This window comes from Corvus moneduloides, chromosome 23 (genome assembly GCF_009650955.1).
Source record: "Corvus moneduloides isolate bCorMon1 chromosome 23, bCorMon1.pri, whole genome shotgun sequence".
Lineage (NCBI taxonomy): Eukaryota > Metazoa > Chordata > Aves > Passeriformes > Corvidae > Corvus > Corvus moneduloides.
In genome coordinates this window covers 2,682,145-2,706,735 of record NC_045498.1, presented here as the reverse complement: position 1 = coordinate 2,706,735, position 24,591 = coordinate 2,682,145, and the positions used below count along the sequence as shown (strand labels likewise).

The 24,591-nt window shown below is 46.6% G+C and overlaps 1 protein-coding gene across 4 annotated transcripts in view; it reads right to left on the bottom strand.

Annotated features, from left to right (window-relative positions):
• Positions 1 to 16,666, bottom strand: part of LUZP1 (leucine zipper protein 1) — a 40,584-nt gene extending 23,918 nt beyond the window's left edge. The window contains exons 1-2 of one of the 4 annotated variants that reach the window (XM_032132709.1): positions 16,454 to 16,666; positions 1,933 to 2,121 (exon numbers count right to left, since the gene is read on the bottom strand). The gene's annotated coding sequence lies outside the window, so the exon portion shown is untranslated. Of the gene's footprint in view, positions 1 to 1,932; positions 2,122 to 10,107; positions 10,318 to 16,453 lie in introns of those variants that run through there. The other 3 variants (XM_032132708.1, XM_032132707.1, XM_032132710.1) reach the window with 3 other exon arrangements.
• Between the last annotated feature and the right edge of the window lie 7,925 nt (positions 16,667 to 24,591).

Sequence of the window (24,591 nt, the reverse complement as noted above, 5' to 3'; positions counted from 1 at the left end):
GCTGAGACAGAGCAGAGCTTTGGGAAAAGGAAGCCTACAGGCCCCAGAACACCTGCACCAGTGTCTTAAGGCCAAGGCAGCAATGTGGCTGCAAGGCAAACCCACGTGGGGATCTTAAGCAGAAAACAACCACGTAACACCTCCCAGTGTGCTATTCAACAGTGCAAACAATGGGATGCACCTTTCATCCCTGCCCATGCAGCCCTAGCTACGGTGTCCAATGTAAGCGCGTGTACTCCATGCCCCAGTTGTATTTCCTCTTGGCCCAGCAAGGCTGCTGTTCTCACAGTTTAACTGCATTTCAGAAGAAAGCAGCTTTGCCAATCACCCTAAAGTGCAGAGGCCCAGGCTGCCCGTTTCTGTCAGGGAGCAACTCCGAAAGCGGTGTATTTGATTCATCCTAAAAAAGCTACAGGGCATCACACTGAACCCCAACCCACCACTACTGGGCTTCCCCAGCAGCCCTGACTGGTGCAGTGCTGCACAGCTCTTTTCTATGGTCTATTTTCAACATGTTTTGGACATCCCACCAAAATAAATCTGTTGCCAGAGCAGTGGCTCTCTGGCCCTGAGACCATATGATAATACTCTAGAAAGAAGCTGGAAGCTCGCACTGTTCAGGTTTTTTGACCTAGTCTACCGTGGGAAGAGATGGAATAAAGTTGAGTTACAAGCTGTAAAACCTGCCTGCAGAGGCACATGGCAGCACAAAAGAGCACATGGCAGCACAAAAGAGCACATGGCAGCACAGAGAAGCTTGTCTCCACCGGACCCTGGGGGGAGGAGGTGTCACACGGCAGACCCCTATGGAGAGGAGCCTGCCAGGAGCTGAAGGAGGGGTGAACAGCGAGTGATCATCCCATAGAAGGAAGTGTGTTGCTGATGTGGCAACATGGGATAGATCACATAGTGAGGATTACCATGTAAGGAAATACTGCGCCTTAGAAAAGTGTATAAAACCAGCTCATTCCTTTGAAGAAACGATTCAGATTCCCTGCCGGTCTGCGTCCATGCCCCAATCACTGATACTCTACCTTTTGATAATATTTGTTCAAAGATTCTCACAGGTCCTCTTTCTTCTGTTGCCCATCTGTTATAAGGTTTATAAGCTCTCTTTCCTGAGGTCCCTGCTCTGATGAAAACCCAAGTTTCCTTGCTTGTGTTGCAAGCTGGAATCCCATGCTTTGCTCTGCTTCAGTCATTTAAAGAGTCTGTTGCCACTTGTTCAAGGATGTCCCAAACTGTCCTGACACTGCAGCTCTGGAGCAGTATGTGCTGGCTGAGCTAGATGTAATTCCCAGCTGCATATTCCCTCTTGCTATGCACACTCACACACCCCTATCCCAAGCACTCATGCAGGATTTATCTAGGTTAAAACTAACCTTATTAAGGTAAGAAATAGTGGACAGAAAAATGTTTGTCCCAGCACAAAGTAGTACAAGGTATGAAGAAGAGTGAAAGTGAGAAGCACAGGAACACAGAAGGCAGAGGCAGAAGAAGGCACCATTTTCTCCATCAGTGACACGTCTGATTGCCCACAGCTGCTAGGTGCCTTTCTTAAGGAAAACAATGTCAGAGCTCTTATTAGCTCCCACCTACATAAGCATTTTAGAAGAAAGCTTTTTGAATTTGCACTTCAGCTTTGAACTCACAGCTTCTTGAAAGAGCTAATGCCCACACATGACTCTGGCAATGCGGGAACTGCCCTCGCTGCCTCCCTACATCTACACGGTAATCTACCACATTAGTGAAAGCAGTCGAGGACACTCTTAGCTGAGTTACAGAGGCAAAGGCTCTGAAAATCTATGGAAGGACCTTCTAAGTCTCACCAGGGAAATGACAGATGACATTCAGTATCAGATCAGCATTAAATTACAGACATGGAAAAAACCATCTTAATTTTACAAGTAAAATAACAAGCTTTCAGCTTACCTCAACCATTCAGGAAACTATCAGCTCATTGTTCCACAGTGGTCAAAAACCAGGTCTAATACTATGAGTTACTAGTAAATAAGTGCAACACAAGAAGAGAACATTAATTTGCCAGTGTATCAACCCATGGCATGCCAGCATCTCCAAGGCTGTTTGCAATTCCAGTCCCATCTCAGCCTCTGCTGCCAGCTAGAACAGATAAGCAACAAAGATGATCTTAAGTATGATTTCTGACGAGAAATACCCTTACAAACACGAAAAATTAAATTACTCAGGAAGAATATGACAGAACTATAAAATTATTATTAGTTTGGAGAAAAGGGATATGATCAATTGTTCCCTCTGTGCAGTCACAACAAACATGGAGAGATGCTGCTCCTCATGGCATGCAGATAAGCTGCTGGACTCTGCCACAGGACACTGTGGACACTAGAAGTTTCCATGGGTTTGGGGCAAATATATAAAGTAACAGACATTTTTGGAGGGTTAGTAAATGTACAGAAGCCATATCCAACTCTGTAAGTCCCTGTGCCACACCAGGATGGAGACTGAGACAGCACAGAGAAACTTACAACAAAACAGACTTACCGCAATTTTTCCCTGTTTCTGCTCTCTTCCTTAGGGCCTTGCTCTTGGCCACTGGAAAAATACTGGGCTAGATACACTTGTGGTCTGATCCAGGACAAACAAAATGGCCTTGTGTAGGAAAGTCAAACCCATCTAGATTTGTAGGAGTTAGGTGAAACAAGAATTATGGCAGCCATGGACACCACATACAGTGGCTCCTCATGGATAACAGGCCAGGGGTAGCAGCAACTGTGCTTTGCTTTATGACTTCAACAAGACGTAAAAACCTTGGATACCACATTGCGCAACAGTGAGTAAAGAATGGGTTCATCTCATCCACATCAGCCCTCAGCACACTCCCGGAGGCAGCAGAGCTACAAGGTGAAGCCAAAGCACACCCAACATCCAGGTCTGCTGCTAAATCCTCTGATCCCGAAGCTAACACACAAGGTGACTGAGGTGACCTACTCCTGTCCTCGGTGTTTTAAATCCCAAAAAGACTGTGCACAGCTAGGCTGTTTGAATATGTGCTGTGGGCTGGACACAGGCGGCTCATACTTGCTTCCATGTTGTTCAGCATCTGCTGTTTCAGAAGTGCTTTGGCTCAACACTTGCCTGAAGGTGGAGGCCCTGCAAGGAGGCAGCAACACACAATTTCACAGCAGGAATATTCTGACCTCCTGTCACAACCCAAGACAGAGCTATCAACAGATTATTTAACAATCCAATTTTCAACTTTTTTTTTCTTATTTTAAGCAGGGAGTTTTGTGCCAGCCTTAATGAACAAGACTGCTCATCATCAAGAGCAACATATAATCCTAACTAGCTTAAACTCTGATAAAGGAGACTGATCCCAGGTTAAGGAGGTTGTCATCTCTAAAGACAAAGGCAGAGTCTGAAGTATGAAGAACTTAAGCTTGTGAAAATGGAGAAAGAACTGCAACATTCAAATTCATGGCTACTGGTAACTAACTGTTGTTAAATGGAGTCACACTCAATAGCTGAAGAAGCAGCAGACATAAGGAAGACTTTATTAAGGATTTTGACAGAGAACAGGAGGACTGACAGCAGAAAGCAGAGGTAAGAGTTTTCTCTTACCTATGTACAAGACTATCTTGTGTGAAGGTGGCAAGTTATGCTGTGGACACATTAAGAGCTGTACACAGCAGGTAAAGTAATTTCTGTTTTCCTGATGATCTTGCTGCCATGATAGTGTCTTCAGGTCTTGGCTATTGGTTTGCACTCTGAAGTATATGACCACACAAAGGGATCACTGGGCCATCGACATGCTATCCAAGAATCAGTCATCATCAGCAGGCAGCTCTGTGCTGCGCTGAAGATGCAACTACAGTGTCACAGGTACTCAGAGGCACAGCTCTCCTCACAAGCTGCCTGCGCTGGCTCACTCCCAAGTCCCACTCACAGCCCACTTGTAGGCAGGGCTCAGCCACCTGCAGCATGGAGCACAAACTCAGCACCAAGTGCTCAGCAGAGCTGCTGTGCCACACCATCACAGGACGCTGAAAAGGTGAGCAGGGCAGCCCCTTGGCATCTCTCCCAGCTCTCCTATGCTGGGAAATCCAGCTGCCTGACCTCAAGACCCTACCCAGACCTACCTTTGTATGGTTTGAGGAAAGAACCTAGCTTAGCTCTCTGCTTGAAGTCCATCTCCTTGGATAGTACCTGTGTACCCAAAATGTAGTCTGCTAGAGCTGTGTATTCAATATAAAAATGTTCAGGCATCCCCCACAGACAAAAATGTAAGAGGGTAGCACTGTCAGATCACCTGATCCCAGTTTGTTAAGGCCAGGTGGATGAATGGCGCCTTGGAGATTGCACTGTCATCAGTGACCAAAACGAACATTAGGGTACACGTGTATCAGTACATGAGCCTGGTTTAGGTCTGTCCTCTGTGCCAAGGCCATCTGGCATGGAACAACCCCTGCCCTTTTAAACCTGGTTTGCCTCCAAACATGACAGACCTTGCTTAACTTCTGAGCCATCCCCAGAAGATGTCTGGGAAGATCCAGGCCAAGCCATGCAAAGAACTGTACAAACATAAAGCAGCACTGATGACAGTGACCCATGGATTAGGATTGTCCCCACTCCTTAGGGAACATCTTTTGGGAACAGCTTACACAGTCAACTTTAGCTCCATTTCAGGAAAGGTGCCCTGTCCTCTTTGCACACCTTGCCCTGCACTTCCTTCTGCTCCGTGCACACAGGATTTTGTTCTGAGCAGGTCCAGCAGGTACTGCACAGACCCTCAGATTGATGGCATGGTAGCACAAGGAAATAAAATGTGACTTGAAATAAAAATCATCATTCATATTTCGTGTCTAGATTTTAATTTTCCATTAATCTTTACTAACAGCCCTTTAACTCAAAAATTCTAAGCAGAAATCTAGGACTAATTACTCTGATAACAAATTCAATATTCAAGCATAAGCCCAGTTTTAACTTCTGTCTTGTAGGTCCACTTTATAAATCATTAGCATTGCTATCCACCCATTGAACAGAACAGCCCTACCACTAGAAAGAAACATGATAATCACAAATCTCCCAAATCAGTAGAAGTTTTACCCCAAGTCTCTGTAGAGTTGCTCTTGCTGAGGGGATCCCTCTTCAGGGCAAGCTGTTGCTCCCCTTGGTTCATCTGCAAGAAGATTGCCCTTGCCTGGCTAACACCTGACACAGCTTCTTCCCCCATGCAAATCCACCACTTGCCCTGCTTAGTGCAGATGCAGAAGATTAAATTGCTGGCACTTTTTCAGGACCCTACCCTGGGACAGATGGATGGAAGTACTTCTGCAGGCATGCTCTGCAGTCTGGCCTGCCCTGTGCTTGCAGCCTAAATGCACAGAGCTGAACAAAGTCTGCAATTAGACTTGTGGAGGGGCCCCTGAGGAAGCCAAGGAATCTGATTCAGGTTACAGGTGCCACTGCTGCTGCTCTTGGAGCAAACCAGGGTTTAGACTTGAACTGTAAACTCCCGGTGGTAGGGCTGTGTGTTAGGGGAGCTGCAGTGTCTGGCATGCAGGCACGTTGGCAGGGCAGCACTGCAGCAGCTCAAGCGTGTGCTGGAGCTCACTGCAGCTGTGCCACTCGGCAACTTTTGGAACAAGCATTTGTTAGAGATGTGGGAGAGACTAGCAGCATACCTCAGCTCAGCTGCCTGGGGAACAGGAGGGTTAACATCACTGTCATGAAAAGCCCAGGAGGAATCTGTCGGCCATTTCAAATGCCTCTGGCATAAAGGCTGGCGGCTTGGGTTACACCAGCAGCATGCTTCCAGCTTGAGGCAAACCTTTCGGCTGCAATTCATGAAATTTACACACTCTGAAGCAAGACACTGGGTGCTGTTACCAAACCAAGGTGCCACCACCAGCTAAGGGTCTCTTCCAGAGCCACTTGGTTGCCCTGTGGGAGCAACAGCTGAACTGAGCAAGCATCCAAGACAGCAGGCCGGCAAGACGAGGCATGATGCTTCAGCAGGACGCCCTTCCATTAGCATGGTACCCACGCACCACAGGCACTGACTCACAGGCAGTGCAGCCAAAGCCTGGGTGATTTCTCCCCAAAATCACGTGAACTAGGCGAACCACGAGTACAGCATCTCACAACCACTTGCCCAGGTAAGTGAAAGCTGGCTGGCTAACCAACACACCATCAGTAATCTCTAGATCCTTCAAGGTGGCCCAATACAAACAGTTGGTAACTCTGTCCCCTGGCTGTACCAAAAATACTAATTGTGATCTTGGACTCCCTTATAACAACTGGCTTTTTTTCTTCCCTCTGAGCTCCCAACCTGCAGCTTTTTTGTTCACTGGGAAGTGAGAAGGCAAATGAAAGGAGGTATTCAGGAACTTATAAATGACTTATAAATCACTCTTAAATGTGATTTGCTCACTGAGGACAGCTGGGTGGATTGGAAGATCCTAACAGTAGTCTTTGTGTTCAGTTTATTGCTGAAAATACCCTCAGGTAACAAAGAAGTAAATAAAATAACATTTACAACAGATCACAGTCTGGATCTTTTAAGGAACATGCTGCCTTTGTGAGAGCATGCTTGTAGCTGTGGGGACTTTAACCTCAAAATTAACACGCCATGGACAATGGGGAGACTCCAAGACAAGCTGCCAAGATGGTGTTATGACACTGGGCAGCTGTGCCACTGAAAACTGCCCACTTGGAAGCCTTAATGAATTTATGGCTGGAATATGTTCACTTGCAGGCTGAGCCTCTCAAAATGACAACAGGCATTTCACACACAGACATACAGCATTGTGCCAGGACGAGGGCAAGCAGGACATAAAGGTGAGGGCACCTCATTGCCCTAGCAGGCAGAGACCAGCTGCATGCCCTGCGCTACAGACTCTGCTCTGAGAAGAGCTGCGAGGGCATCTGATATTCTCCATAAACTAGAGGTCCAAGATCTGGTAACTGGCTGGGACATTCAGCAGTCACTGTTGGGATGCAGAAAGAGATAGTGGAGGGATACCTGGCCTCTGCTCCTTCTTTCCAAAAATGGGCCAGAGTAATTCCCCATTTGCTCGGGGAAAAGTGTCTCCTCAGTGCTTGGGGATAAAGTGCCTCCTTTGACTGGGGGGGGGGCACTGAAACAGCAGAACAGCCGTAACTTCTCAGAGAGATCATCCTCAGCATCCAGCTGCCTCCTTCAGGAGGCAGCTAAAAAGCTCTTTGGAATAAAAGGTGTGGGACAGGATTTCCATCAGGAAGGTCCTGAGCCATACTTCTTCCACAGAAAAGGCTGAATAACAACACCAACTTCAAAGTTCTTCCATCTCCCACCAGCCTCTTGTCCATAGGGCATGAAAGGGTTAAAGACGCCACTCAACTCACGACAATCATGAAAGCTTTGTTCCAAATCCTCCACTTCATGCTGCTAAAAAACTAACCATCTTGAAATACCTTGTATTAACAAGAAAGAGGCAGTTCTACAGGGCAGCCTGCATTTGCTTTTAAGTCCACTGGTTAACCAAGGTTGTCAACTAATGGGCAACAGACAAATTCTACTGCTCTTGGAACACATGTATTCCTGCAAGCATTACACAAGATGCTAATGATGAAACCTGCAGGCTTACCGCCAAGCATTAATTTATCTGAATATTATCCTAAATGAAGATCAGAGCTAAGAGGGCAAGATATGATTTTCTTGCAGCATGTTTAAGAAGTGGAGAGTGAGAAATAGAGCGTAAGGCAAAAATGGCATCAGAGTATCCCCTCCAGCACTCTTCCAGGGCATGGCTGTCTAACTGTGCTCACTTGCATTGTTATTTACATGTCCTTTTTCCCCTTGTACTCCCTGGACTGAAGGAAGGAAGGATGTTTCATAGGAAGGAAGGACTGGCGTGGCTGTACTGAGACAGGACCACACTGCTTCCCCCACCATGCTCCTCCTTTCTACAGAGGAGAGAAAGAGTAGGAAATTCACATTTTCTCTCTCATCTTACTTGGCAGTAAGGGGATGAAGTTAACCCCAGTGCAGCTCCAATTTCAAACGGGGTTAGGATCCAAAACTGGAGCAGGTTGCTCAGGACTGCATTAAGTTGTGAAAATCTCCAGCGTCAGAAATCCCCCAACCCCTCAGGCCCTGTTTCCTCTCAGAACAATCTCAAGAAGAAAATTATTTTCCTTTATGTTCAGTCAGAATTTACCATGCTGCAACTTCTGCACCTGGAATAGGGCAATTCCCAGCATCAGTCCAGACTGGCAGATAAATGGATTGAGAGCAGCCCTGCAGAGATAGACTTGTGGGTACTGGTGGACAAAAAATTGGACAGGACCCAGCAATGTGTGCTTGCAGCCTAGAAAGCCAGCAGTGTCCTTGGCTGCACCAAAAAAATTATGGCCAGCAGGTCAAGGGAAGTGTTTCTCCTGCTCTGTTCTCATGAGACCCCACCTGGAGCACTGCATCTGGAGTCCTGGCATCCTCAGAAAGACTACAGCAGGTTCACAAGAGGCCACAAAAAAAGGTCCAAGGGCTGTAATACTTCTGTGAAGAAGAGCTGAGAGAGTTGGGGTTCTTCAGTCTGGGGAGACCTTACAGTGGCCTTTCAATATATAAATATATTTCAATATTTAAATATAAATAATTTCAATATATAAGGAGGGTTTATAAGAAAGACACAGAGAGACTTTTTACCAAGCACTGTAGTGATGGGATGTGGGCAATGGTTTCAAACTAAAAGAGAGTAGGTTAAGACTAGATATTAGGAAGAAATTCTTCCCTGTGAAGGTGGTGAGTCACTGGCACAAGTTGCCCAAAGAAGCTGTGGATGCCCCATCCCTGGAAGTGACCAAGGTCAAGTTGAATGGGGCTTTAGGCAACCTGGTCTAGTGAAATATCCACCTGAATCTCACGACGCTTCAGACACCATCTCACCAGTACTGAACAGAAGAGAACAACCTTCTCTTGATCTGCCTCACATGCAGTCACTGCCATGCTGCCAATGCTTTGCTAAGCCTGTCCAGCTTGCTGCTGCCATTCTTGCTTTTGCAGAGGCGAGATGATCTTTGTGCCCCACCAGCTCACACACAGCTGCGCTCCAAAGCAAGGACTGTGCTGAACTCTCAGCCACATGCTCCTGCAGTCACAGCAGTCACTAGAGGCACACAAGGCAGAGATTACTGAAAAAGAAAAAAGGAAGGAAAAAAAAAAAGAAAAGAGAAAAAAGAAAAAACCCACCCTGCTCTGCAAATCAGCTCAAAGTGTAGGGAGCAGAGGAAAGTGAATGGAGTTGATCTGTGTGTAAGGATTTGGGATCATGTTTTTGTTGTAAGACAGCCAGAGAAAGCAAGCTAGAGAATGGGGCTTGCCACTCCTGCTGCTCGAGGAGGGAAATGAGGGGCAGGTGACCCAGGCCCGAGGAGTGCCACCTGGCAATCAAGGCAGTCAGCAGGGCACAGCTGTTTCCTTGCACTCAGCAGTTGCTGTTTCACTCTGCCTGCACCTCAAGCCAGCCTCTCAGCCCAGCTCTTACATACCAGCTACCAGCAGCCTATGTGGTCTACACTCTGCAGAGTCTACACCTCAGGGAGCCTCCCCATCTTCCCATCACTGCTGGAAAAGAGTTCCCCACCTCCACAGCTGGTAATGCTCCACTGCACCATTGTTCTGCAGTCACCTTCAAACACACAATTTCACAGCTTTCCCAAAGCACTGCTGATACTCGCTCTCCCCTTCACAGCACCTCTGACAGTGATTACAGAAAAAAGGAAAAGACCTATTCCAAACTGTGCTTCTTGTTCCTATGCTCTGCCCAATGCAAAAAGGTAACATCCAGAGAGTTTTAGAGCATATGCAGGCAGTTTACAATATACTAACAGCCAAAACTCACACAGAAACATCAACACAGGATACCTTTATACAAAGACATTAGTCACATTCAACAACATTAAAAACAATCTTGAAGAGCAGCTATACAGAATGGGATGCAGACAAAAGAGTGAGAGGCTTCATTACGAATTCTCAATTGCTTCAAGTTCAAATTCTCACCACAAAGCAGTACTAGCAGGTATTTGTTATCATCCAGGAATTATTGTTTTCCAGCAAAAACAGACATATTTCCAAATGATTCACACTACCTGAGAAATTAATGGTTTTGCAGCTCTGTTCCAGATCCTAGGTCAGGACTCTCCTTTCCATTCCGGTAAATTCCACTAAGATATCACATGTAACAACAAGTTCTTGAAGAAGTTTCATCAGATTTTCCCTTTAAAGTAACCCACTGCACTCCCACGTGAGGCACAGGCACCTCAAAGGCACAAGCAGCTGAAAGTGCTGCAGTGGAATCAGATGATCAGCACAACCTTGTAGCTTCTGCAGCCTCCTTTCAGCTTTGGAAACATATCCTGTGATTTTTAAACCAATCCAGTGGGAAAGACACAAGCCAGTGCTGAACCTTAAGACCCAGATAATGCATAAAAAAGCAATTTAAATTAAAGCAATTTCGATAATCAATGTGAAAAAGTCTGACAGATTTTGCTGCAACACATACCGAGGGTGCAGCATTGCAGCAAAAGCTGTCACTCCCATCTGTACAGAGCTGTGCGGCATGCAGTACGGGTGGCAGGGCTGATGACACCAGGCAGCAGAGCCATGCTGTCAGGAGTCTTTGCTGCACAGTCCAGAGTTACCTTTCTGCAAGCACTGCATTGCATGCAGCAACAGAGGAAAATGTGAAAAGTAAACATTCAAGGTAAAGAGAAACATTCTTGAGCTAATTAAAGGGTTGCTTGAGCTTATGCTCATCATGATCAGTCATGTAGAAAGAAATTTTCAGCTTAGGATGAAGCTACCATTTTTAGAGGTCAATTAGAACACTGCAACACTTACATGAGAAGTAGGAAAACAGGCCCTACTGTGTCACACAACAACATGCTCCCTTCTTTTGCTCCCACAGCACCTTTACCTACCTTAGCACTTGCACTTCCAGTGCAGGATACTTGCTGTGACCTGCTCCTGCACCCTCAGAGGAGATGGGAACCAGTCAATGGGAGCCCACTGGCTCCCAGAGTGGGAGAGCTGCTGTCCTGGAGCAGAGGTGATGTGTGTCACCAGAAGGCACCTTCCTCAGCTGCCCCACAGGACTGCTGTGCCATGACACAGGTCAGGTAGCCCTCTGACATCAGCTGCCTACAGCCACAGATGCTTTCCTCTCCTACTTCGCAGCCTGACACATGAGCCCCAAGTTCCAGTGGTTTTGTAATATTAACCACCAAAGCTGAATCCTACCAGGATAAAGAAAGCCTTGGTTCTCATCTCCTGCTGCTCTGCTTTCTCAGAGGCATGCAGTGCACACTCAAGGATAGCCACAACACTATTCGCAAGGGGTCTGAATGAAATCTGTCCTACTACTTCTGAGCCAAACAATCACAAATCCAAGCAAGAAACATGGGGTTTTGTGGCAAAAAAATCTTACTTAGATCAATGCCCCCTTCCCCCCCCCTCCAGGCATCAAGTTTGCAAGTTGAAATCACAAACCTCAAAACTGGCTGAGTTAATGAGTTAATTCAATACTAAGTAAGGTTTGATACTATGGCCTGGGCAGTACAGCAGGTCAAACTATGACTTAAAAACCAATTAGCTAAGTAAATTCAGAATTATAAATGTTTACAATGCAGGGGCTTGTCCACCCTGTACTGATTAAAGATCATTAAATCCTACACTTTCCCCTTTGTGACTTGAAGCAGCAAAACCACCACATTCCTCGCAAACCAGGGCAGACAGCAAGGAGGAGTGATGAGGAAGTATCCCCACTTGACAGTGCATGTCTCCCACTACTTCATCCTAGAGCACCCAGGAGCCCACCTGCCAGAAGTGGGACTTGCCCATGGAACCAGGCCAGTCTGCCTTGCGCCTGCCACCAAGGGAAGATAGTGGACATGGCTGGGTTGTGGACAGCTGGTCCCCTGACAGACAGGGCAGGGCAGGATGACAGCTATCATGCTGCAGCAGGCCAAGGAGCAGCCATACAGAAGTTTCCAGCTCACACAAAGTATTTACACATGTGAGACCAGTGCACTTTGCTGGCCCAAGTTCAATACAGCTGTTGAGAGTCCAGATCATAGGACTCTAAAGTTACTTTGCGAAGAAGACATTTGAGGTTTGCTCAATCCAATGAAGCTCTAACAAACAGGGCAAAAAAGATTGGGACTTAATAAATGTAGGAAATTTTCCACCGAAGTCCTCTAAACATGATGTCTCTACTCCTCTGCCCAAACCTGGGCAGCATTTTGCACAAGCAGGAATTTTGCAAAGGTAGCATGTCCAAACTCATTGTGATGGTGGAGCATGGTGGTGACAGAGATCTCAACACAGGCAGCAATACTAAGTGTGCTCAAAGGATGCTATCACTGCACAAGTGACCTCACAGACTTTGGACCAGATCCTCAAACTTAAGTTTTATAGTCATTTTCAGGTGGCCCTGCATCACGCCTGCCTCCTTCTAGCCTCGTGCTCCCCTCCCTTGGCCAGAGTAAAGCAGCCCTCCAGCCAGGCTAGGAAACGGGCAGGGCTAAAGGGAGTGAGGGAGATGCTGATGGTTAATTTTCACCCAGATCAACTCCCTGAACATGGCTGCATGGGGTTTTTGTCGGCTGGGGTAGGGCTAGAAAAGGCACTTGGAGGAGAAAGCAGTAAGGACAAGAGGAAAGGCAAACCCACCTCTTCCAGGCACAGTGCCCACCTGCACTGATGTAGCACTTCCCAGATCCGTGACTGGAGAGGATGTGAAAATTCCTGTCTCTCCTCCAACGTGACAAGAGCATGCAGCTGCTCTCATCCGCCCACTGTCACAAAGAAACAAACTTACCAGCTTATGTGTTCTTATACTTGTGTATTGGCAACTTTGTTCCTCAGCAAAGAAACGATCCATTTTATTCCTGGGGTTACTGGTGTGGATCCTAAAGGGCTCTACTATGGGAAGAGCTTCTCATTGCACACAAGGCTGCGGAGTAGGCTGAGTGCTAAGTATAACATTAAAACTAATTTTTTTTCTAAACACTCCCTCTCCTTCCAGTCCATCACTCACAGGGTGCATTCACCTTTCTGGACTGTGTTTCTATGAGAAATTCAAATAGGAATACAAATGTTACATTCACTGCACAACTACTGCAAGAAAGCACCACAATCAGCTTTCTTTTACAGAAAAGGAAACAGAAACTGCCTGTGCATAGCATTCATGCTCGTGTGCATGCTGCTGTCACACTTACGTAAAGCTGTGTGTTGCACCTGCATATCTTACTCCACCCTGGTGAGGGTTAAAGAACACAGAGCTCAGGCATCCTTACAACCCCTTATCTGCCAAGATTAGGGCCTCAGCAAGGGAACATCACTGCCAAAACCTAAGACACCACCAGAGACACAAAAGCATTAAGGCCTAAACTGCCACATTCTGATGGCTAACATCCAGTGCCACACTTTATATTTGATCATTTCAAAAAGCACTGGTTTTCAGGCTGCTGAATCAACCCAAACCCCACTGACTTCACAGGAATGGCATGCCTGGCATGCCTTCTCAGTCAGGGTGGTTATGAAGGCTCCTAAATCTGGACAGTTAAGAGCAAATGGTTTGTGGGTTTTCCACCAAACTGATTCTGTCACCAGCTCTAAACCCTCAAATCCAGAGAGATGCGACTGTCCACAATGTATGCAGCGAGTGGCTGCAGTCGCCATCAGGAGAAGGCTGACAGCCCCTGTTACCCTGGCAAACAGCTGAGCTTGGACAGGGAGATTAATCACACCTTTGGTGGCTATGGAGGGAAGAGGAGATCACTTTAAAGGACTAAAGCCCTCCAAAGATTCAGCTCACTGAAAGCAGAGAGAATAAAAGTATGGAAGGACACAGCCAACCACCAGCTTTGGGAATGCAGGAAGTGCTAGCAAAGAACACTTGCTCATCAGCTATCTCCAAGTATTTGAAAACATTCATGCTTTCTACTTCACATGTGTGAATACAACAATTACCCAAGGCAAAAAGTGTACAGCAGGCCTTCAACTTAGGAAGACATAAGTAACCATGCTATAACCATCACAACAAAGGTTCTCCATTCCAACACGTTTTAAGGACCCCCATGATCTGCTGTCCACTAATTAGTGCAAAACATATTACTGCTACGAATCATCACCCTCATGGGAATCTTCCAATCAAAACTACCTTCTAAAGAGATTATATGCTTCATTTTAGTGTAACAATTGCATCAAAATTGTCCTTTTTTGTCATTTGGCTCAGTAATGCCAGCCATAGTTCCTGAAAAACTTCCATGAGGAAAGAGGCCTCTGGTTCCTCACCAGCTGCAGCCCACAGGGGGAAGGAAAGGTTTCACGGAGGACGTGCACAACCTCAGAGTGTCTGGGAACAATACTCTGGTAAGGTCATGCTCGAAGATATAATCACCAACCCATTTGAACATACAAAATAACGTGGTCTAGACTGCAAGGCATACCGGGTTTTTAAATATTATCATTTCTTGTAATAGCCACATTTGAGAGTTCTCTTTTTTAACACGAGTTATTTTGCCTACAATTCCTAGCCTCATATTAAATAAAGAAAAACAGTAACTTATTCTCAGTTGGGCAATTTTCAGAACACAGAGAAAGCCAGAAGGCTGGTGAAAAGACCATGCTGTTGTAACTTATTTCTACTTCCTAGAAGTCAACATCGGTCAGATTGCCCTGTCCAGGAGTGCAGAAACTTTACCATTTCATAGTATTATGAGGAAGTTGAGGCTGAAGAACTACTCAGACCAGGAGACACAGGGGTTAGTTAATGGGGACCTGACTTCGCTTAAATTCTGCTTTTGTCCCACACTCCCTTGCCTCAATTCATTTCTTCCCACAGGAACTTTCAGACACATGTCCAAAAGAAACACAGCAATCAGCTCTCCATGTCCTCCTCCTCCTTCCAGCGTTACAGAGGGCTGGCTGCCCTGAGCAGCCCCAGGCGTCCAAGCGCGATGCTGGCAAGGGGGCCCCACGCCCAGGAGGGGTCTTGCACGCCAGGCCCCTGCGCCACTATCACTCCCTCGGGCCTCCTGGAGCCCCAGGGTGGGGGTGTCAGCCTGGCAGGCAGTGACGACCGTTTTGTGCAGTCCTTACTGCTGCAGAGCCAATACAATGGAGGAATTACACTTCTGCAAGTGCCGCAGATACAAACCAGCCACAGAGCACGCTGTCCCTGCTGAAATATGCCAGCTGGCTACTGGCTGCACAAACTGACCAGAGCACAGAGCTGTTGGTTCTGTACTCGCACAGACTGTAACACTGGGGAACAACGCCCCCCCTCAATGTCCTGCAGGTCAGCAGATGCATACTTCTGCCAAGAGGCTGTAGGCATGTGGTAAGTTACTGCATTTTTTTCCCCTAAACACGGAATGCCACAGACTATTCCAGGTTGTGAAAATCCCCCTTCCCACTCTCATCACTGTGGCGCTCACCCACCCCCAGCAGCTCTCGGCGAGAGACTTGATAAGCAACGATCCCAACGCACAAAGCAGCTGAACATTTTAACAGAATTTACGGACCAATTAAAATCTAATCCCACTGCACCTAACTCAAATGTGCTGATTATTTGGGATGGTCACTTTTACTTGTATTTAATTGGTTTAAAGGCTTCAGATGTAGCATTAGAAGGGGGGAAAATGCAGATTTGCAATGAAAGCGCAATCACCAAGGACAACCAGCAAAGGTCTACGGTGCCAATGGCTTCACATGGGACACCTGACAAAGCCAAATGGGGTAAGTTTCAGAAATTTTCGGAAGAGGAAAAGAAAAGTTTCACAATGCTCCATCAATAAATTCCCTCACGATGGGGGAGCAAAGAAGACTAAAGCGATTAACAGAGTCAGAGCATCAGAAAAGCACATATATAAAAGAACGTTATTAATTATATGATAAACGTGGGCGGGCTGGCAAAGAAGGGGGAATTCAGGAAAAATAAGCAACAGGAAAGGGAGCATGTGGCTGCAGCAAGGAGAAAAATGGTTATCCACAGAAAATGCCTTAAGCGCCTGGAAACCACCAAAATCTCAACTCCACCAAGCCCCAGCCAATGGGTTTAGGACCTTCCTTAGGGGCAGCCCGCGACAACGAGGACCGGTGGGACCGTGCCCTTCCCGGGCGGGGACGGAGCCGATCTCCGCTCAGGAAAGCGGCTGTTCCGGTCCCGTCGGAAGGAGCCCGACGGCGGCTCCATTTCCGAGCGGGAGCCGAGGCCCCGGCGGGCGCCTCAGGGCCAGGTCGCCCACAGGGGGTCCCAGCCACCGCCGCCACCCGCGGGCAACCCGGCCTTGAGGCACCCGCTCGCCCGCACGGGAAGGGACAGGAAGGCGGCGGTGGTCAAAGACAAAGCGGATGCCTCAAATTCCTCCCCGCCCCGCCGATCTGCGGCACCCCCCGCCCTCCACCCCTTCATCGCCCACCTCTGCCTACCTAGGCAGCAGGAGCGGCCAGGCTTCCCTCCCTCCCAGCCCGGGCTTGGGCAGCCGCAGCCCGCGAGGGGCTCCGGGACTCGGGCGGCGGATGCGGGCGCTGACAATGAGGGGAGGGACGCGGTACCGGGCGGTGCTTGACGTCAGCGGGAGTGGGGCGGGAGCTGGTGGCCCGGCCCGGCCCGGCCGCGGTGCAATTTCACGGCCCTGGAGAGGGCGGGGAGGGACCGGCCGCCATTTTGGGGGGGTCGGAAGGCGCTTGGGGCAGGGCGGGGAAATTTTCCGAAGGGCCCCAGGGAGGAACTGGGCGGGGTTGGGTGTCGTGAACGCTGCGTAGCGCAGGCGCTGGCTGGTTTGACGGTGGGTTCGTGCTCCAGAGCCCGTCACACCCCCCCCTTCTCTAGCCCTGGCCCGGGGCTACTGTTGCCTCGGGGCTTTGGTGTCGGGGCGGGCAGTGCCGGTCCCGGCTCTTTAAAAACAGGGCAGAGGCCCGCGCCAGGTGGAACAGCGAGGTTTTGTCTTCCTCTTCCGTCGCATCCCCCCTTTAGTGCCATCTCTTGGAGAGTTTGGGACTTGGTGGTCAATCTAGGTGTGGTTGGTTCCACCTCTGGTATCTGAAGCCTGGGGATGCCGAGATGGGATCAGAGACAAGAGACACCCCCTTCAACTCTAACCCGGAAAAGTCGCTCCCGGTGTACCTGAGCGGTAAGCAGAGCCCCGGGACTGCTGACCGGGCAAGTGACACGGTGCTCTGTACATCATCGCGCTGCCCTTGCCCAGCTGAGTCCACAGCAGACATGGTCAGAGGCCAGTGAGCAATTCCAGCCTCCCGGCCAGGCAGCGAAACGTGACAGGCTCGGAACCTATTGTCCCCTTTGGCTAGTTCTTAGCCAAAGTTGTCTCTACAACACTGTTTTATTTCAGACCACGCCAAAGGAAGATGCTTCAAGTGTCAGGTGGTCTGGCTTGTCACACTTTTGATAAAGTATTTTCCTTGCTGTGATACTGAGTTTATATATCACTCTTTAATCCTGTTTCCATAGCACAGCCTGAAATACACTTGTTCTCAATGAAATGTCAACACTTCTGAGTGAGTTCTCTAGGCTGCAGCTAAAATCTAAGCTCACAGGAAAATACAGAATGAACAATACCTTGCTTGCAGGCAAACTGAGAAGGGCTATGTAGTCGTTCTCACTGGGGAAAGCATTTGCCTTTTCCTGACACCACCTGTGCACCAGAGTGCAAGCAGTAGAGACATGCTCCATGTGCTGCTCTGCAGTGCAACAGCATTCGGTGGTTTTTGGTTCTCCACTTTAGAGATGCTACTTCAAATTTCCAAACTGGTATGAGGAAGGTTTGCTAATACAAAGCCAGCTCTTGATACGCATCTAGCAATTGTGTGTTTGGGTATAACTGGGAGGTGAAATGGAATTTTAAAAAGGTAGTTTTTTATTTCAGCAAGTGCTCCAAGCTTGCCAGTAGTTGTGTACATTAGAGCCTAGTGTCTTCCATGTGCTTCTTGGATTTGCTGAGTTGGGAGAGGAATGGGGCTGCGCTTGGATACTTTTTTATATGGTTTATGGTGAAACTCATTGCTGCAGCATGATATTGGCATCAAAGGTACCCAAGTGTTTCAAAAAAGCATGAAACAAACGGGAGAAGAAAGTTCTGTCAGTGGCTGCCAGGGATCACAATGGTGCCTCCTCTGACTAAAGAAGAACCTGAAGACATGTTAGAAAAGTGTTTGGAATCCTTCCTCAGGCATAATCTCCCTTGCTGCTGTCCACATTGGTTTCCACAGTGAAAACAGCTGAAAGTATTCATAGTTTAACTGCTATCATTACAAAGATGGAAGTCCATCCCTGAGATGGACTTGGGCTCTGGGGGGCAACAGGAGAGGATGAGATGAGAACAGACAGAAGAGGAACTGTGTATCCCCATGGCAGGGCCTCTCCTTGGTGTATCCTTCATACCATCTACATGAATCCATTTGGTGAATCATACTATCTGGTCATTGTGGTCTGCTGGCTGCAGCAGGCTGTGCAGGATCTTTCCTGGCACCCAATGAGCCATTTAGCAGCCATTATGGGGACATCTGGGGGAAAAGTTTTCTACCAGTGGTGCTGGCACCCTGCTTTGGGTTTTGGAAACTCGGCACCCATCCTTCCAAGAGATAAACATTGCAACCAGGCCTCAGGCTTTGGTGAGTCCTTATCAAGCAGTAGTGCAAACAAGAGCAAATGCTTACTAAGGACTGTGAGGGACACTCCTCAGCCTCCTGTGCCACCAGATGCCAGCAGCATTGGCACAGCGGACTGCTGCTGGAGGGAAAGCACATGGCATGAGGTAAAGTCCTGACCCACCCAGCATGAGTGATGGAGGGAAGTGAGGGGAAACAAACTGAGCTGAGCTGATAAAGGGAGAGAAAGAAGCCCTTCACCAAGGTGGCAACTGAACCAGCTGCCAAGTGTGGTCTGCAGTGTGAGGAAGAGAGTGAATGGAAACCCAGGGAATGACAAATGTCAGATCTCTGGATCCAAGTGGGAGACACCCTGCCTGCTCTGTGTCATGTGGAAGCAGCATGGCTGCTGCTGGTGGTACAGCGGCTGTGACAACGAGGTCTGCTACTGCCCAGGCTGGTATTTCGAAGAAAAAAGCTTAGTGATGTGAGGTTAGAGACTTAGAAATTTCTGTCCAGGGAAAGGAAATTATTTCAAAGAAAACTAAGGAAGCACCTCTGCTCTAAGAGAAAGCAATTTTTTTTTCTTTAATGTTTTTATTGATGGGCACTTAGTGCAGTCAATGGAAGCTGCAGACAAAATTACAGAAAGGGACAAGTGGAATGAGGGATGCTTCAATGTGAGGAGGCAGCTCCGGCTCATTTCTGGGCTGGGAAGGTGCTGGACAAAAAATGTCCAACTGGCAGGAAAGATGGGAGCAAAGTAGGGAAGCCCAACTCACCCTGAACAGTAAAAGGGACCAGGAAGAGGGAAAACTACAAAGAGGCTGGAACAGGAAGAGGAGGCAGAGGCACAGGGGAGTAGAGGAGGAGGCACACTGGAGGTTAAACTGCTGGTGGTGTGCCATTGCCTAGAGTGGGCTGGAGAAGACCACTCTGCTTGTGGGCAGATATAGATAGCAGGATAGGTTAAAGCTGGGAGGGAAGTGGTGATCTCCTCCTGCCTGGAAGACTATGACTAGAGAGTTGTGTCCTCCTCTTCTTACAGTATATGATAGAAAGGCTGTTTAGTTCCAAGGGAGCAGGGTGTAAGTAATGTGGGCAGGTGTGACCAGAGATGATGGGCAAGGGGACATGACAAACGCAATAAAATCACAAATAATATGGGGAAACAACACAAACTGTCAGTGTGTCTGACAACAGAGGATCCATATGGGTGTAGTAGCTTTAAACAAATAAATGTAATTCATGCATCTTATGCACACCTTGATAACATGAGAAGTGGATGGCTTAGGATGCCACGAACACCAGAGGCATGAGATTCAAAAGGGATTAGTCAAATTCACAGAGAGCAGATTTCTCAATGGTTATTAAAAATGTCTATCTGAGTCATCTTCCAGTTCATGAAGTCCCCGAACTGATTCTTCAGGTGTTCTTGCTATTCTGTATTCCCTCCATTTGTATGGTGAATTTAAGTGAGGTGTCTGAGTTGATCTTGTTGCTGCTGCTACATGCAGTTGTGTGTCCCTCCTAAAACTACTTGTGTGCATGTGCTGATTCTTCTGCACCAGTTCTGGGATTTGTTCTGTTTATCGAACTGTCAGAAAACTAACTCAGAGTGAATACTTCTCTGCCTCTAGTGAGTTGAATTAGCCCACTGTTTTCTAAGCCAGTGATTCTTGCTTCTCTCTGCAAAGTAGAAGTGGAGATTCTCCTGTTATTAACTGATTCCAGGTGTTCAGGTTTTAAGTATTTAGAAGATCAGAGTCATGATAAGATCCTGATATTTGTTGAATTAATTTCTAACATCTCCTGACAGAGCTGGAGCCTTGGTTGTGCTAGATGCCACACAGAGTTTAGGAACATTATTAAACATAGCAAGCAGGAAAAAAGAAACAGAATCATGCTTGTGTGGACAGAAGTGCTGCATGGCTTGCTAGTCTCACATCATTATCAGCAGTCTACATGGCAATGTAAGTTTTGTTGGGTTTTGGCTTTTGTGTGTATAACTGTTACTTGTTCCTAGAATCAACAAGGTGCTACCATTAGCCCCCACAGAAGCCTGCAGCCATGTCAAGGTATGGTAACAAAGGCACTGAGAAGCAAACAGCCACATAAGAAATGGGTTGATGTCTGGTTAGGTTGTACTGCTGCCATCTTCCTCCCAGTCAGAAAGCATATGCTATTGATGCCATGAAGATTTTTTGCCTTTTCTTTTATACCCCTGTTATACCTTTTTACAGTCTCTGTATTCTTAGTGCTTTTTGCCTACATTCTTGGACTTGTTTGTTTAGCTAGGAGACTAAACATTTTAGAAGCTTTGTAGGTAAGAGATAGTGTGCCCCAGACCCCAAGGTCCTCTCCAGAACACATTCTGTAAGCTCAGATAGAACCATCCAGGGGAAGGCTCCTTGGGGAGGGGGGCTCACTCGAGCCTCTCCTTGGGGAATCTTTGATAGATATGCTATTTAGTAAGACCTATAATGTTACACAAGATCTTTTGGGGGTGCATTGTGGGGTGCATTTCGGTGCATTCAACCTGGAAGTAGTGCCAGGACCTAAGGTTCCTTAAAATAAATACGAAGGTAAAATCCCTTTTCCCCTTCTAACCGTGTTTGACTCTTGATTTTAAGACCAGGAAAAGGCATCACTATGGCAGTACAGTGAGAACACCATCTCCTCAAACCAAGGGTTTTCATGTCATCTTCACCAGCTTCATAAGGAGCCAGAATCTGACACACCTGAAGAACACCAGGATGGGGAGTGGCAGTTGCTGGAAATAATAAACAGGATTTACACACACTCTGAGTAGGGTTTGTCTGAATGTATCAGACATCTCCACTACAGTTTCTTCTACACAAGTCTCATTTCAGTCTTGCAACCTAAGTAATAAAAGTAATGTCATTAAAGTCAGTTGGTTTGAGGGGATGTTTCACCTCTTCCTGGAGTGGACATCTTAAAAATGTCAGCTGAATTAGGTCTACACATGGGGCCAGAAGGGGTGCATTTAAGGATGCCAAGGGTGCTTGCCAATATAATTTCAAGACTGGATTCCGTCATCTTTGAAAGATGATGGTGATTGGGAAACATTCCTGGTGATTGAAAAAAGACAAACACCTGTCATTAAGAATGGCAAGAAGGAGGATTCAGGCAATACTCAGCTGGTTGGTCAGCCTCAACTCAAGTCACTGGGAAGACTGGATAGCACATCCTCCTGGAAACTATTTCCAAGCACATGAAGGACAAAGAAATGACTGGGAAGAGCCAGCAGGGATTTACCTGACCAACCTGGTTACTTTCTACAAAAAAAACAACAGCATGTGTTGCCAACAGGAAGGCACCTGATATTGTATTGATTGATTTATAGCATTGCCTTTATCAAGGTTTTTGACATGATCCCCACAGTCTACTTACAGGCAAATTGGACTACAAGTAGACTGTGATTTGGACTGGATAAGTGGAGTGTGAAGGGAATGAAGAAGTGGCTTGGTGGTTGGGCTGAAGGGCTCATATCAACAATATGAAGTCCAACTGGCAACTAGTTCCTAGGGACATCCATCAGGGATGCATGCTGATAGGTCAATAGTGATTAATGTCTTTATTAATGACCTGGACAATGAGCTGTCTTGCACTCTCAGCAAGTTTGCAAACCAAACACCAAACTGGGGAGAGCAATTGCAATATGTTGTAGGTCAGGTCTGGGGAAGAGGACCTCCTCCTCAGTAACAGGTGCTGGAAACACAACTGCTGGAGGTAGCGTGTGTGCAAAAAAGATGACGTAGAGGAAATCTGGAAGAAAGGGCTCTTAACTTCACATTTCCTTCTGTTTCACTAGTGATGAAATCTAAATGCACAATCTGTGTTACTGACCAGAAGTGTATGGAATATGTGTGTAGTCATTGGTGTTTTCAAGTGAATCATCTTGGCTGTACTGAAAAAGAATTCAGAAAAGTTGGATGAATTTTGCTGAAGCTGTTGGGAATTCCTCACCTGTGAGTGACAAGAGGTGCTGAGCACCTGTAGCCAAATTGTCATAATGTAAATTGCATGGGAATCGTTGCTACAGCTGTCTCTCTTGACATTCGTTCAAGGACTTGCAAGGTTTACTGCAGAGGGAGTTGTAAACCCAAAAAAGAAAAGCAGGGTACCGAGAAGTAGTTTCCATAGTAGTTCAAAATTTGAAATTGTCTGTCCATCATTAACTGCTACAGAATAGACCGGAAAATACAAACCATCATATCTTCACAGTATCAAAATACCTTTTGCATTAGAATATCAGGGTGGTAAAAATCAAATTGTCAATGAAAGCATTCTGACACTGTGTTATAAAGTGTGTTCTGCAAAAACATTTCCATCATGTCATAGACTGATTACATATACAAAACAGTAAGAGGACTTTTTGGCACGTTTGTTTGTAAAGATGTGATCTGTTCATCAGTAGGGCTTCATATACTTAAGTAGTCTTACATATATAGCATTTGTTCCTTAGTACTCTCCTCACAAGGAACTGTTTTCAGATTGGTGAGCATGGTGGGATTGCTTCAACCCACAGGCTTTCAGTGACCATCTTTCTTTCACATAGCAAGGTTCAGGTTTGCCCTGGGAGGAGTGATCATGTTCCACTTTCATTGTCCTGCCACTCTTCAGTCATGATGACTCCTCACTGCTGACACTCATCCTCTTCCCTGGTTGTAGGAATAATCTGCACTGGAATTTAATTGCAGGGTGCTGCAGTGAACACATATGCTTTGACTTATATTTAGCTATTTCTTCTGTTTTCAATAAATTTCACACTATCATTGAAATAACTCTCTTCTTGGACATATCAATATGTACTTCTATACAAACATAACATGTTTTAACTTACCTTTGTGCTCAATATTGCAAGAGCTTCACTGGAGAGGCACTGAGAAATCACACAGCCCTCACATACCTTCTGTGAAATGCATTTGTGTGCTCTGGACTGCAATTCACAGAGCATTGTAAAACATAGTAAATATGGACATTGATCTCTGTGACTCCTCCTTTCAACTCAGAGGCTGTGGGTGTTATTTATCTTTAATTTATGATCCCTAGCAAGTGTTTTCATCTGCCAGTTCCATATCACTACTTTTTCCAGTATAAGTTGCTGAGGCACTCTATCAAATATTTACTAACAATAAGAATGGTGTAATATTAGACCATATGCCTTTTAAAATTAACCTAAAATCTAATCAAATAAAGAGCCTACTTTGTTTTCTCTTGACCTAAACAGTGCCAAAGAAGAGTGGTGGATCATCTTCCTATGCTGCATTTTGGCATTCTGTTTATCATTGGAAATCTTCAAGAGTAGGAAATACGGGAAGAGAAAAAAAGCATAGTTGATACAGGCAGAGCAATGGGAATGGACTAGCCCTCTCAAAGGCCCTTCCAGGACCATGATCTGTAATTTTATGTTTCACACTGAGCAGGTGAATTGCCCAGGGATCTTGGAAGTCATCACAAACTGGCCCAAAGGTGAACCTTTTGGACTATCATCATCAGAGGAAGATAAAAAATTGACACATGCTGATGAGCCCCACCATATAATCAGCTATCAGAAAATGACAAGCAGTGCACCCTCTTTTCTGACAGTTCCTGCCTAATGTAGGACTACACTGAAAATGGAATGCTGCCCTATGGAGTCCCACGTGGCGAAAAGCTGTTGAGGGACAAGGTGGATTGAGTCAGGTTGCAGAGCTGAAAGCTGTCTAGCTGGCTTTGGATATTGCTGAATGGGAGAAATGGCCATTGCTCTACGTTCTATACTGACTCATGGATGGTGGCAAATGCTCTGCAGGGGTGGGTGGAACAATGAAAAAAGACCAATTGGCAGTGCAGAGGGAAACCCATCTGGGCTGCCAACATGTGGCAAGACATTGCTGTCTAGGTAGGGAAGATGGCTGTGAAAGTCTGTCATGTGGATGCACATGTACCCAAGA